Below are 14,520 nucleotides of genomic sequence, written 5' to 3' on the forward strand. Positions count from 1 at the left end.
ACACTTGTCTTTATGTGCACTAATTCTTCTTCCACTCGCATCAGCACTACATTAGGGAATGGGCTACCAATAACAGTTGGCAAGAGAGAAGCTTCATATCTGAATTCTTTAGCACTTCTTATAACTGAAGCCCTTTAGTGCCTCAGCCTGCTCGAATGGTGGCCCTCATGGGAAGACTGCAAATCTCAGAAAAAAATTCTAGAATATATAATTCCTGATTGCCTGTTTCCCCAGTACAGATATAACATCCATTTCTGTGTTTTTGTTAGTTTTTTTTTTTTTTACTCTTTCACTGAACTGTTAATAGTTATTCTTCAAGGGGTTTCACTTCACTTGTCTGTTCTGTTTTTCTGTTTGTCATTTTGTTGGTTTCATTTGTTATTTTTTTTGTTGTTTGTTTGTTTTGTTTGTCTGATTGTTTGTTGTTTTTGTTTGTTGTTGTTGTTGTTGTTGTTTTCTCTTTGAAAAGAAAAAGTTTTATTCCCAGCCTGGAGTATGGAGATATCCTGAAGCAGTCTTCAGGTTACCTGCAACTATTTTAACCCTGTTAGCTGCTTCTTTTAATTTCCTTTCAATACTTGATTACAGGTTCACATCTCAAGTTTAATGTTATTACTGAAGATCTGGTTTTTGACCTTTAAGAACCACAAAAAGTCAAGCTTGACTACCTTAAGGCTATTAAGGAAATGTGAGTACATCTTGAAAAATTCATACTCCCTGTTTGAAGACAAATCAAGAACAGCTTTTTCTTTGTGGGTTTTCTGATCAATTAATTAAAGAAGCAATCCTTTAAGATAATAATTTCTGCAGCATGCTTTGTCATGACAGTCTTATCTAGAAGACACGAAGCCTTCAGTTGGTTTGTGATTTCTAAACTGTAGCCTTTTAATCTTTTCGCCACATTACAGCCTTTGTTGCACCTTGGTGGGGTTCTCAGTAGTATGGATCTGTGACTGTGATCTTTCTGTTTTGGCAGAGAACTTAAGCCCAGTGGAAATCTGTGATCATGGTTCACACAGATAGAAAATTTACCTTATTTGATTCCAGCCACTCCTTAAATTATTATTGTGCTCTGTGAAGTAAGAACTGTTCTGATTATGTTCTATCTCTCAAGTGTTTGATATTCATTTATTCTGTATGCCACTTGCTAACCAGACATCCCAGATTTTCCATGTTTACTGTGGTTCAGAGCTCTAGCGCTAATACAAACAAACGCATTTACTCGGTCTTAGTTGGCTTGCCAGTTTCTATGTACGTTCTGAAATGGGGATTTATTTGTTAAGGATACACTTTATTATTGCTTTGATGCTTTTTGTGTTTTCATTTTACTCTTTGTTTGAGGATACAGTGGTTTGTAATTTATGCCTGTGAAATACACCATCCCTAACTACATGTTTTTTTCACGTTTCTTGACATTCTTCCAGGCTTAGCTCAAAAATTCACTCTTAGCTGTTTAATTTGAGTTCTCAGTTATCAAGTCCAGTTTTGGATTAAGCAGAACCTGTTGTCCCCAGACAGTAATAAATCTTATCTGTCCTTCCCTGCAGCGTGTTTTCAATGAAGCAATGAGTCTCTGCCTCTCCATCTGCTGCCATGTGTGGGCTTGCTAAGCTTGGACATCTCTTCGTACCTATGCTTAGATTTCTGCATCTCTTCTGACCGTCACAGCACTATCGACGTTCATCTCAATTGTTTCTTAAAAGATCAGTTATGCACTTCACAAGGTCTGCCACTTTAGAACTTGACAGGCATTTTCTTTATGTAAGATACATTATTGTAATTACAAGATTACATATTTATGTGTCAGATAATTGCAACCCTTCATATTATTCATCAAATAATGAAAGCGTATATGACAATCCAAATGAGAAAAATGCAAAGTAAAAGCAGCTTTGGCAGATATTTTTCTTCCCATGAGTTTTCACATATATGTAAGCTTACAAACAAAAGTATACAAAGTAATCATTTCCAAAGTAGCAAGGAAATGATCTTAGAATCCCTGTTGGAAATGCGTTGAAAAAAATCAATTTACTGCTCAGCTGAGGTCTTTAGGGACTGTATAAAAAGGCAGAAAGAAAAAACAGGCATCATTGTGTCGCTGCAAAAATAAGCAGCTCATCGAGCATCTTGAATACTGTGTGCCAACCCTGTCTGACTTGTCACCTCAGGAGTATGTAACAGGACAGGATGGCTTCAGATGAAGGGAGGTAGAGTAGTGAAGGACTTCTGAAGAATGTGAAGCTGAACAGAGTAGAACACTTTTAGTTCATAAAAGAAGCAATAGCAAAAGGATAAAAAATAAACAACAGGAGAAAAGTAAGTGGGGAGTAGTCATTCCCTAATTCTGTAAGCACAGAAAGTACCCTACACCAAACTGGCATGTTAAGACAAAAAAAAGAATAATTTTTTTCACAAAATGCACAGACTGTGGTATTCTTTCACAGGCTGTGTCCAGGCAAATTCAGCAAGGAAGTGGCAGAATTATCAAACATCAGGCTCCAACTACAACCTCCAGCTAAAGAAATTTCTAAAATGCAGAAGACTGAAAATGGAGAGAGCAAACTGCAGAACATACTACTCCACATTTGCCATAATATTCTTTCCTTGAGCACACATTTCAGATCACATCACAAACAAAAGTAGTGGTAGGAAGATTTTCTGTCTGATACACTAGACTTGGTATTATAAGGTCCTTTAACACTGAAGCAATTCAAAATAAAGAAAACTGAAAATCAGAATCCAGCTCTCAGCATCTTTCTATTACAGCGCTGGCCAAATATGCTTGGGTGTTGTTGCCTTCCTTTATTGCTTTTTATACACTACTGTTTTATTCTATGAAAACATAAGTAGTAAACAAGCTTCTAATTATTTGTTCAGATTATAGCTTTTATCATTCAAAATACACAGGTTATTCTGAAAGCAATGCCTCTTATTTACTAACATGAAAAATGTAACAGATACAAACAGAACAATAACACTATTTGAGGAAGCAAATTCTCAGCTACAAAGCACTACTTGTCAACATAGTCACCAGCACTAACTATGCATTTTTGCCAGTGGTGAGATAGAGCCTGGTTGCAGTGTTTGTCAAAACCTGCATCAGCAGAGGTGATCCACTGTCCTGTTGCCACTAGGCACCACCCAATTCTCACTGCACTCATATTCACTGCATACAGGAATTCGATGACATACCTTTGCTTCACATATGTGTACACCTTCATGTCAGACACCATTGTGTCAGACTGCCCTTCTGCTGCCATCTGCCACACAGCAAAAAAAATGTAAAAGATTATTGGTGGGAAGGTTCAGCCTTTACTGCCATGCCACCACCATCAGCCTCTGATATCGTGGGCCAACAAAATAAAATGGGAGGCACTGCATTCAGAGCTGCCTTTGTATTTTCCATATGGAATTTTTTTTTCTAATATTCGAGGTAGAAGAACCCTATCCTGTATATAAATCTTTTCCTAGCAGATACTGCTGTGATAGGAACAATTTTACATGAACTAATTGATTTAAAAGTTCACCATACTTGTGATCAGCCACCAAATGTATTTGTCAGGCATGCAACTGAGACAAAGAGGAATGCAATGTGTTCTACATGCTACTGGCCATAAATAACAAAAAAGGCATGTTGATGTGAGACACAAAAGGCTGTTTGGTATTTTTGTGGTGTTATTTACAACATCTGAAGAAAAAGTGTGTTCCCAAAATCTTCTAACTTTGACCTGAAACTAGGTTTTATAGGCTCCTGTTTAATTTCTTGTTGCAGTTACACAAACAACAAATATCTATTTATTGCATGTGTAAATATGGAGGGAATTGTGAGAAGCCATATGCTAAAAAGCAGTTATCTTGCACACTGAAAATACAGACAAGAATACTACACATGAGCACTGCTCTGAAAGTAATGCCTCCTACTTTATTTCAAAACCTTGGGCAACCTGCTCCAGGTGGTCTTGATCGATCCAGTTGAGTTGGACCAGATGACCTTCCCTTTCAACCTCAACCACATCATGGTTTTGTGACTCACAGCATCTTAAAAACAGAAGTCCAATAAAGTTGAAGAAAATAAAAATGACTTACATTCCTTGAGGAGAGGGGAAGCATGGAAACATCGAGTATCTTCATGAAATTTAGGATTAAAAACAAAGCCATAGACTGTTATTAGAAAAGCAGATACGCAATGAGTCCCCTAGAGGACTTCAGAGCAAAGGACTACAAAAAATAATATGCTTTTTTGCTGAGAAGTGAATGCAAACACTTAATGTAACAGTAAAAATACAACTAGGAATAGTCACAGAGCAAGAAGTAATGCGGATATGAAGAACTTTTTATAAGGTGTAATTACATCTCCTTTCAGCGACTGTCCTCACAATTACTCCTGGAAGTAAGGGAGTACTTCTGTCTCTGTGACTGTTCACTTCTCAGCATTATTTCCAAAACTGGCACACATTTACTTTCCATCTTTATTTCTGCTCTGCTCAGAGAGTTCTAAATCCCAGTGAAAACCACTACTCAGATTATTTTGGAGACTTTTATCGTCAGTTATTTATGCTAACAGTTGTTGATATCAGCTATGGCAGGTAGGCTTGCATGTAATGCGATCAAGTAAGAAGTCTTTGGACATTTATTGAAGGAATGAATGCTCAGATCAGGAAAAAAAAAAAAAATCTATACTTTGCTGTTTTATTAGAATAACTACATCAATCTCAAAGAAGTTTTCCCCAGCTGCACATCTATTACTCCAAGGACACAGCACGACAATTTTTAGTCATTATATACATGGTGGAACTATTTAAAGCTGGAACAAGCTAGAGGTCACCAGGTCTCAGCAATACAAATGTCATCAAGCAGTGTTAGATACTGCTTACCCACCTACATGAGCAGCGCATCCAAATACCAGTTACACAAATCTCAGAGCACATTGGTGTCCTGGAGTCTTGTCACTCAACAACGTTTAGAAAACTTGCACACCTGAACATCTCAGAGATAACAGCTGTTCAGGGGAAAATGTTGTAAATTTCTCTATCTTGTTTGCTCTTTTCTGATATCAAATTCTTTGAGAAATACTAGTTGTACATGAGCTAGCAAGTATACAGGTAGTAGTGCCTTCCCCTGACAAGAGCTTCCTTTAAATTCACTTCACTTGGGATTTTAGTCATGTTACCAACATCAGTTTTTTAACATCACTAACTAACCTAGGTAAGTGTATCCCACTAATAAACGACACCACAGTGCTAAGCAAGGTTTCAGTCTCCTTAGTTCCTCTATAAAACCCTGTTTGTAAGATATTTTTAGGCATCTCTGAGCAGAATAAGGCTTGCAAGTTGTTTAAATCCACAGCTACGGTGTGCTCGCTGGCATTAATAGTGCTCCCCTGACTGTCATTCATCTCTTTTGCCAGTTCTCTTACAGTTCATAAAATATTCCACCTAAAGATTTTGCACATGGAAAAGGAAAAAACTGAGCTTACTTTGTGTTTATAATACATGTTCTGCTTTTTGAGTCTGTTTAGGGTGGGTTTTTTCTGGGTTGTTTTTTTTTTTTTTCATCTGTTACCTGTATCACAGTATGGAAATGAGAAAAATTGAGCTGTAACAGATTGATTGATTTTCCACTGTACTTGGTCCCAACTGGAAGCTGTCAGTTTTGCCTGGGAAGGTGCTAATGAAGCCAAAGTGAAAAACAAGTTGAGTAATAGTTAAAAGGAAAGAGCTGCACAAGTATAGGAGACAATGGCCTTGCACAGCTGGAGAGGTAGAAACCTCCTCTGAAATGCTGGAAATCGGCAGGATGAGGTTAGGAGGAGCTGTTCAAACAGTGATAAAAGGCTAAATCGGGACCTACTTCCTGTTAAACAGGCACACACTGGAGAAATATGAAACATAATCTACTACTGCAGATGGACCTTAATGCCATGTCTCTGGTCAACAGTTTCATCTCCATAAACACCCCTGGGTCTCATCTTCAAATCATAGAAACAGAGAATAATTAAGACTGGAAAAGACCACCAGAATCACCCAGCCCAACCATCAGCTCACCCCCACCATGCCCACTGCCCACGTCCCACAGTGCCACATCCACACGGCTTTTGAACACCTCCAGGGACAGTGACTGCACCACCTCCCTGGGCAGCCTGTGCCACTGCCTCACTGCTCTTGCAGAGAAGAAATTCATCCTAATATTCAGTCAGAGAACCTCTTACATAGGAGTCCATTGAGTTCAGTCAGTTGTTGCTGACCACCAAAAATGCACCTTAACATAAGAAATGTGTTAAGAGTACAAGAACTGAAAATCTGTAAAATAGAGTTTCAGTATGTAGTGGTTGTAGGTGCTGACCTTACATAAATCCCACCCAGACAGTGCTCTCTGATGGGCAGAATGTCCATCTGAAAACAAAAGTAATGCAGCTGCCAGTTCAATTTGTTTCCCGTTAATAAAACAGGAAAGTCATCAGGGCTCTTCATTCATTCACTAGTAATGAAGCTTAAATTAATACCAATATTAGTTCCTCATTCAACACAGAAAATAAAAGACAACCTGAAAACAATAACCCTGGAAGAAAAAGCAAATGGTGTCTGAGATCCCAGACGTCAAAAGTCAGAACTTTGATCCTGATGGCATTTTTAATAAACTAAAATACCTTCTACTTGGGGTTTCATTAAATATGAACACCCTAAAGATGGCTTCTTAATAATATGGAGTTTTAAGTCAGAATTTGAAATTCCCAGTTGATGAAGCAGTCAGTGAATTTCTTGGTAGCCCTATGTGAGCACATATAACACCTTTTATTCTTCTTTTGCTGTTCAGACCCTCCTTGACTTGCTTGTATGTCTCGCAAAAAATGTAATTACTCCTTCTACTTGTGTGCAGCGAGGTCTGAGTCTCATGTGCAGAGATGAATAATTTATTTCTGAGCATGAAAATCTCACAGAAATATTTGACTGGCTCAGACAAACTAGTCATTGTTTTGAGTAGGAGTTCTCCCAGATACCACATGGCACTTTCAACATGACACTTTACCACATGACACTTTTAAACCATGAGACAAAACTCTTTTTCTATTGAAGCCAGCAAGAATGGCACCATGAAATTGCTGTGGGCAGGATTTTATTGATAGTTTAGTACTAAGAGTCACCGAGTGGCAGGTTCTCACTGCTTGCAGTGGCAAGGCTTGGATTTACCCCAGCTGAGAGCCTGGTTGCTCCATTTCACACTTTACAAGCAACCTGTGCCTGCCTTGTAATGCACACAAGCACGTACTTATAAACTAATGGTTAAATGTTTCCTGAAGTGGGCCTCCAAGCACAAAAAATGGGTATTCTTTCCTCTTCTATCTATCCTTTTTAAAATAACTCTATCTACTATTTTCATGCTTTTAGGGAAATCATGCTATGAAGAGCTCTGATTACTTGCTGTCATTGAGCTGTATGACTTTTTCTAGCACAAAAACAATACTGAAGAGTGTGTTAAATGCTGCTTCACTGAAAGCAATCATTGTAATGCATTTTTTATGCACTCACATGAAAGATACAATTAATAAAAATGCACAGACTCGAGTCTTCTTATACACAATGTCCTAATTCCTTCAAGCTGTCAGGTAGGGTGGGCAGCTTTCTGAAGCAGATTTCAGCTTTCCTCCTAATGACTTGACTGTTTCTACCAGCTATCACCCTTTGCTTGCTATTAATGCTACAGAAGATACTAACATTTTTGTTGCAGAATGCTGAGTGACATCTTTTTCCCAGTGCCATCCTATAGCTTGTGTCAAATTGTATTTTCATTGGTTCTAATTTAAACAGCATAATGGTGGGGTTTAATCATTACTATAGAGGAAATTGTGGGCAAACATGAAAATAGCACAAGCAACATTTAGAGCTCACTTTGATTGCTGTCAAATGACTGTAAGTTGTTTTTTCCTAATGTGCCTAAATGAAGTCATCCCAATTTGTTGTGTGCTGTTTTCTTCCTAGGTAATTCTAAAGCAAATTTTCCTTCTTTCACCTTTCTGAAATTCACAGTCTAACCCTTCCAATATGCTTTTTCAGAGGTTCTGAATCTGAGTGTCCAGAGAATTCTATTTGGGACTTTGGGGTTTTGGGTTGGTTGGTTTTTCAAGAGGAGAAACTCAAACAAACCAAACACTGAAAAGAGCTCCAGCGAGTTTCAATTTAGACCTAGAAGGCTGCAGGTTGTGTAACAAGTCTTTTGGATCTTTAGTTCACCATTCACCTGCAGTCTCCCCAGTCTGCATTTACTCAGAGCAGCATTCCCACTCTCATCTTTTTGTACTGGTTCAGATGCTGCAGTGTGTAAATTCTAAATTTAAAGGATCTCAATCCCTACCTGAAGCTCCTGCTTGGAATTTAAATATGGAAATGGATAACTTGACAGTTTTATGCAAACTGAAGAACCTTCAGCTCAGCATTTTCAGTTTTCTATCTCACACTACTTAGGAAATGTTCACAATGATGCTCAGTGTCACTTACAAAAAGAGAGTTCTTTTGTTCTAGTTGCCAAAAGTCTACATGCATGTGAAGGGAGACCTTGTGCCAAAGGTATTGTTGTAATCATTCTCAGCTCTGTATTTTCATCACTTACCTGTGGTTAGCAATATCTGCACTTACTCCACATCACCAGCTGTGCAAAAAATATTTCAGTACCTTTAAAAGCACGAAATAGATGCCTGTCCTTTCCCTCTTTTCTTTCTGAGTCTATTTAGACTACTAAGCCCACAGTGTAACAAATCACTGCTGCTGATTAGAGAAATCTTCCCCTTAAATGAAGAGAATGCCTCTATCAGTAAGGCAGTAGAAGAAAATGTACTTTGGCAGTTGAATGGATAGACTGGCTTTACAACCGTTCTATTTCTCAGCAAGCACTTTAAACAGTTTTAAGTTTCGCTTCTGTTGCTGCTCAGTGTTGAATGCAGTGTACCTCCCCAGAAAACCAAAAGAAATATATAACATCAGCCATCAGAGACCAGGTCTGTGTTAGACAAAAGGAACATTGCAACCTGAAACAGAAATAATTCCTGGATCACATTTTTACTTCATGTTTAAAGGATTTTTCCCTTTGTAGTACATTAAAAGAAAAGTAGTACTAAATGCCTTTCTGTTTCTCTAGAGGACTCTCTGCTTTTTCTAGGGCTATAGTAGATAAAGCTGTGAAACACAGTTTATGCCTGTGAGTAGACTGATACATACATGAAGAAAACATTATTTCAGCAGACTAGAACTTTAAGGAATAGCCTTAGGTTCTGCCTTAGGACTCTCTCCGTACTAGCTTTGATATGACAAGTGTAGTCATATGTGGAATGAGATACAAAAATAAAAAGAACAAGAAGAGAAAGAAAAAATTCCCTAGTCAGTATTCAGCATGGTGGAGAGATTTAAAATAAGACATCAGCCTAAATTCCTTTGAGGTCCCTGCAGGAGGACTTCTGCTGTTAGAAGAGATTAAGCAACACAAAACAGGGCTTTCCCTCTATGTATGTGTGAGCAGCTTGCTCCTACACTCCCGAGGGAGAATATGCTTTTCCTCCCCGAGGGATCCCACCTCTTGAGCCAAGTAGAAGATCCACCAAAAGGAAAAAATGTCTTACTTCCAAAGAAATTCTCAAAGCAGGTTGATGGTGGCCACATCTTTGGCTGTGGCATAAGGGCTGTCTGTTCTGAATGAACAGATATCTGCTTGTTGCAGGCATGAGGAACCTAACTGCTACTTGTCTGAAATGCATTTGCTTTCCAGTGGTAGTATTTAGGATTTACGACCACATAAGGAATTTGCAGGACTCGTTACCAAAATAAATACAAAGGTGTCAAAATTATGTATTTCATTTGTAAAGGTTTAAAATGAGAAGAATTTGAACTACAGCCACAGAATGTTTTGGTCCCTCTCCAATATTTTTGCACATAAATACAGAGGTCTACAAATGGATTTTGCTTCTCCATGGAGACTATTCCAACTCCTGATTTAGTAAACCACTGAAATCAATACATTTAAGTAAACAATTTCTTAATTCATTGTAACATTTTAATGACTCAGTGTTTACTTTGATTTAAAGTTCTTTTTTAAATGATCTCAGTTCCTTTTTACTCAGGTGGAATAGATAATCCTTTCTGGCATGAGGCACATTGTGTTAAACAGATCTAAAAAAGTCTAAGAATAACAAGAACTGCAAAAGATTCGTTTCAGTGTTCTTGTACCCAGTAGAAAGATTTACGTTCAGTGAATGATGGGCTTCAGCACCCTGATCCGTCAGGTCCCCAGGCACTCTTATGAAGGAGCCATTGCAATTTTCTGTGTTCACAGCCAGGGGGTGTCTGGTAGACACAGGGGCTCTGCCTGAAAGCCAGGACAAGTGAGGGAGAGGGCTCTGAAATTAGGTGTGATGCAATTTAAGATAAGTAATTTGGGTACTTCTTCCTCTAGATGAGCATGCCCCGTGGGAAGAGCTTGCTGCTTTAGGCAACCGTTCACGTTCCTGGCCAGCCCAAGGTGAAACCACAAAGGAATCAATTTACTTGTTCAAAGTGTTTAACACAATTGATTCGTTTTTGGCAGCCCTGAATGTCATTTAGGCAGCCCAGAAGTCTTTTTCAAGTACAACTAACTCTGTGTGTAGCCAAACTCCTCCAGATTTTTCCATCATTTTCTTCTTTGGTGGAGCAGAAAATCCTGCCTGCTTGATTTTGTACTTGATTTTAGAGCATCCCTTTATTTCAGCTGCAATCAGAGGAAGTTCATTCCAGGGCACTGATTTGGGTGATATGCAATTAAACTTCACCTGACTCTTTCTGCTTTATCAGTGTTGTAAAATGCATATTAATAAGTACATAACATCTAAAAATGTGAAAATTCCTTAAGAAGGGAAGAGAAGTGGACACCCATATTTTGCTGACTCTGATTGATGAGAAGTTCCTCAACACAAAAGGCTTCCATTAATCTACAAAAGAAATGTGATGTAGGGAGCACTGTAATAAAAATCTTTTGCCTCTGAAGACCAATCAATGGCTTCTTAACAGGGTACCTCAATTCTGTGCTTCCAGTCTCTTTATAGTACTTGTTTTCAGAGATGGAAAAAGATACGTGGCCTGTGCAATACTACCTGGAGCTTTGGATGCTTCATGCCCCAGAGTGTCTGACTTTTCGTATCTGAAAAGATACAGAAAAGAAGAAAATCCAAAATTCCTCCGCTTGTTCCTCTAGGAGTAATATCTCCACGCTAATATTGCCAGAGATTAGTGCAGCAGTAATTTTTGCTTTCAAGACAAGATGTATATATAATCTCCACTGCAATGAGAAGGACTGCTTAGGTATGCTTAGGGTGTAGGTGCACTATTGTTATTCCATTAGTAGATTTGGGTAAGTCCTTCTTGTGGGTGAAGGTAGAATCCCTACAATGCACACCTGGCCATATTGCTTGAATTAATTAAGTTGCATTAGCACATTATCAATACAAATCTAAATCAAAACCACAAACACTTCTGTATCCAGTAGCCCTCAGCACAGACTCTACAGACTTATTAAAAATATGACCTTAGACAATTAGGTTAAACACTGTAAATTTGATTCCTGAATCAGCCCAAGATACCATTTCTGAATGTCTCATAACTTGTTTAGACTACAAATGGATTATTTTAGACTTTTATTACCATTTTTCTGGGTCTGCTTTAGACTGCATCTTTATTTCTTACTTCAAAGTCCTGACAAAAACTGTAGATATTTAATTAGCAACTGCATGAATTGAATTAATCTTGCTTAGTAACTGATAAGGATCTCCTGTCCATCGTCAGATATTTTTGCTTTAACAATTCTTTTACAAATGTTACATACTAATTAAATAAATAAATAAATAAACAGCTTTTCATCAAAACTCTGAATTAGTTTATGATTATCTTTTCACATCTGCATCTGTGTTCTTCCTACAATCCTCTCTTACTCATTTTATATCCACACATATATTTCTTAGCCAAACAAAAACAATTAATCACATAATAAGAAGTAAAAATATTTGACATCGTCCCACTCCGTTTCAAATAAGTTCAGTCTTTGGCATGATACACAATCAGTGGTGAAAGGTATTACTTCTGATTGGACATTCCTTTCTCAAGAGCTGCTTCAGGCTGATTACATTTTTCTTTCAGTATTTAAAATATCTTATCTCTTGTTACATTCCTAAAGGTGATATTTAAAACAAATATCTTCATGAAAACATCTGCATCGCATATTCACGGTTCTAAAAGCCTGACATCCCTGAGCCTCTGTTGAGGCTGTAACCCAAGATCTGCACCATGCAAGCAGAAATTGGTTATAACATTCCTGGTGACTGCAAGTTCAGCTAACCATCATAAAATCATCATCATATAAATAAATGAGATGGAAAGGACCCTTAAAGGCCATCTAATGCAACTTCCCTGCAGTGAGCAGTGACACCTACAGCTCCATCAGGTGTTCAGAGCTCCATCTAGCCTGACCTTGTGTCTGCAGGGATCTGCAAGGATCCACCACATCTCTGGGCAACCTGTTTCACTGCCTCACTACTCCTGTCATATCCAGTCCAGACCTCCTTTCTTTTAGTTTTAAACCATTTCCCCTTGTACTGTCACACAGATCCTGCTAAAGAATGTGTCCCCTTCTTTCCTTCAGCCCCCCTTGAGTTGAAGTTTATGTAACAGAACCACAATGGAAAAATGGGGATGAGGATGTCTATTTGGTCTCAGTCTTTCAATGGCAAAAGTTCTCTTCGTTTTAACAGGATTTAAGTTTCCAGTGTCTCAGTCATAGACCACAACACAATTTTGCAACAAGCCTGGTCTATTCAAATCACAGACAGATATCAGAAAAACACATCCCATAGGAATTCACTCAAGAAAAAAATCACCTGTGCTGACCTTTCTGGTCTCTGTGCTGATTCATAACATCAACAGTGCAGATCCCTATGGGGAGCAGGAGCAGATGGGGTTGTTGGGACCAGCCATGGGATGTCAGTATCGAGCTGTAGGAATCCAGTGAAGTGGTGAGCTCACCACAGGCAGCAACAAAGCACCTGGGTCTTGCAGTTCAATGTTACAGTTCAAGGTAGTTTGTAACAGAGCTCAGCCTGGAAGCAAAGCCATTTATTACCATGTGCATGTGCACATGTGTATTAGTTTGGATTTTGATGATATAAGGAACGTCAACCCACAGACTCACCACTGGTGCCTTTGGTTCAAGACAGCATCCACTTCTTTCTGGTAGTATTCATGCAGGACTAGTTTGATATTGTTAATCTCAGGAATAGAAAGAATTTTCTGCCTAAAATTAGCAACACTTTTCCATTAACAAGCATTCCATTTTCCATGTAAACAAGACAGCATAAGCGTAACATACCTATGCATATGGAAGAATAAAACAGAGTTAATCAAGCAGTAGAAAAAAACTTTTATTTGCTGAATCATGCTTTCTTTTCTGCCTAATAGTAGCTTTCAAGGACACACCTAATACAAAATACAATACAAAATGCAAGTAGGAGACAAGAAAGTGGAAAATTTGCAAAAGGAGTAAAGTGGGCAGCTGGATCAGCAAACCCAAAAGCTAACACAGCCCAGAATAGCTGCACAATCTGCATAAGAGTTTGTATTGTTCCTTCTGCAAATAATGTCTTGTGACTGAAAAGAAACTTGATTTTCCATAATGAAGAGAAGAATTTGTCAAATCTGATGATCAGACTTTAGAAAAAACAAAATATTTGTAGTCCTCCTTTTGAAAATATCAGGTCTTTGGCAAATTGGACGCATTGGTAATAAATTACCTCACCTTGAAATGCAGTCACACCTGAAGTTTCTGCTACTCTTTAAGGGTGACTGGAGAGAGGTGGATGCAAGGATATCAGTTTAGAAGTGAAAGGGCACTTGGGGGAAGAGACACCTACAATTATAATCTAGAAATCTTAGAGAAATAGATAATAAAGCTGTTATTTCTGTATTTTCTGCTTTTTATCATATTCAAAGGATGTAAATCTCCTTTGTGACCCAGACCAGTTCATTTGTTGTTCTTCTACTACATGTGGCAACAGAAACCTTGGTGATGATATTGTTGGATTTGTTACAATAGCATCCACTGCTCCCAAATGGGGATCGGGTTGCCCATCTACAGCATGCTATAAAATTCAAAACAGTAAACATTATTCAATTAAGCTTTGTGTTCAGTTGCTGAAAAACTCATTTAATGAATAACATTATGAAATATGTAATGAAAAACATGTTCTCTTTGTTCACTTCTAGGAAGATCTGGCAGTGTTTGCTCTGCTGGCATCTTCAAATGTTCTTTCAAAACTTAATTTTGTCCCTCCTTCATGCCACATTCTGAAGTTAAGTGTGATTGCATTGACTCATTCCTCTCCTTCAGGAACTGAGACAGCTCAAAGATTCAAAGGAGCAGGGAGGTATGTTTGGGGGCAGTGGGTGGCAGTGAAAGGGAGCTGCCAGCCATACAGAAGGAAGAATGTCTCCATTTAAGTCTAATCTCCTTTAT

Source organism: Coturnix japonica, chromosome 1, assembly GCF_001577835.2.
Source record: "Coturnix japonica isolate 7356 chromosome 1, Coturnix japonica 2.1, whole genome shotgun sequence".
Taxonomy (NCBI): Eukaryota; Metazoa; Chordata; class Aves; order Galliformes; family Phasianidae; genus Coturnix; species Coturnix japonica.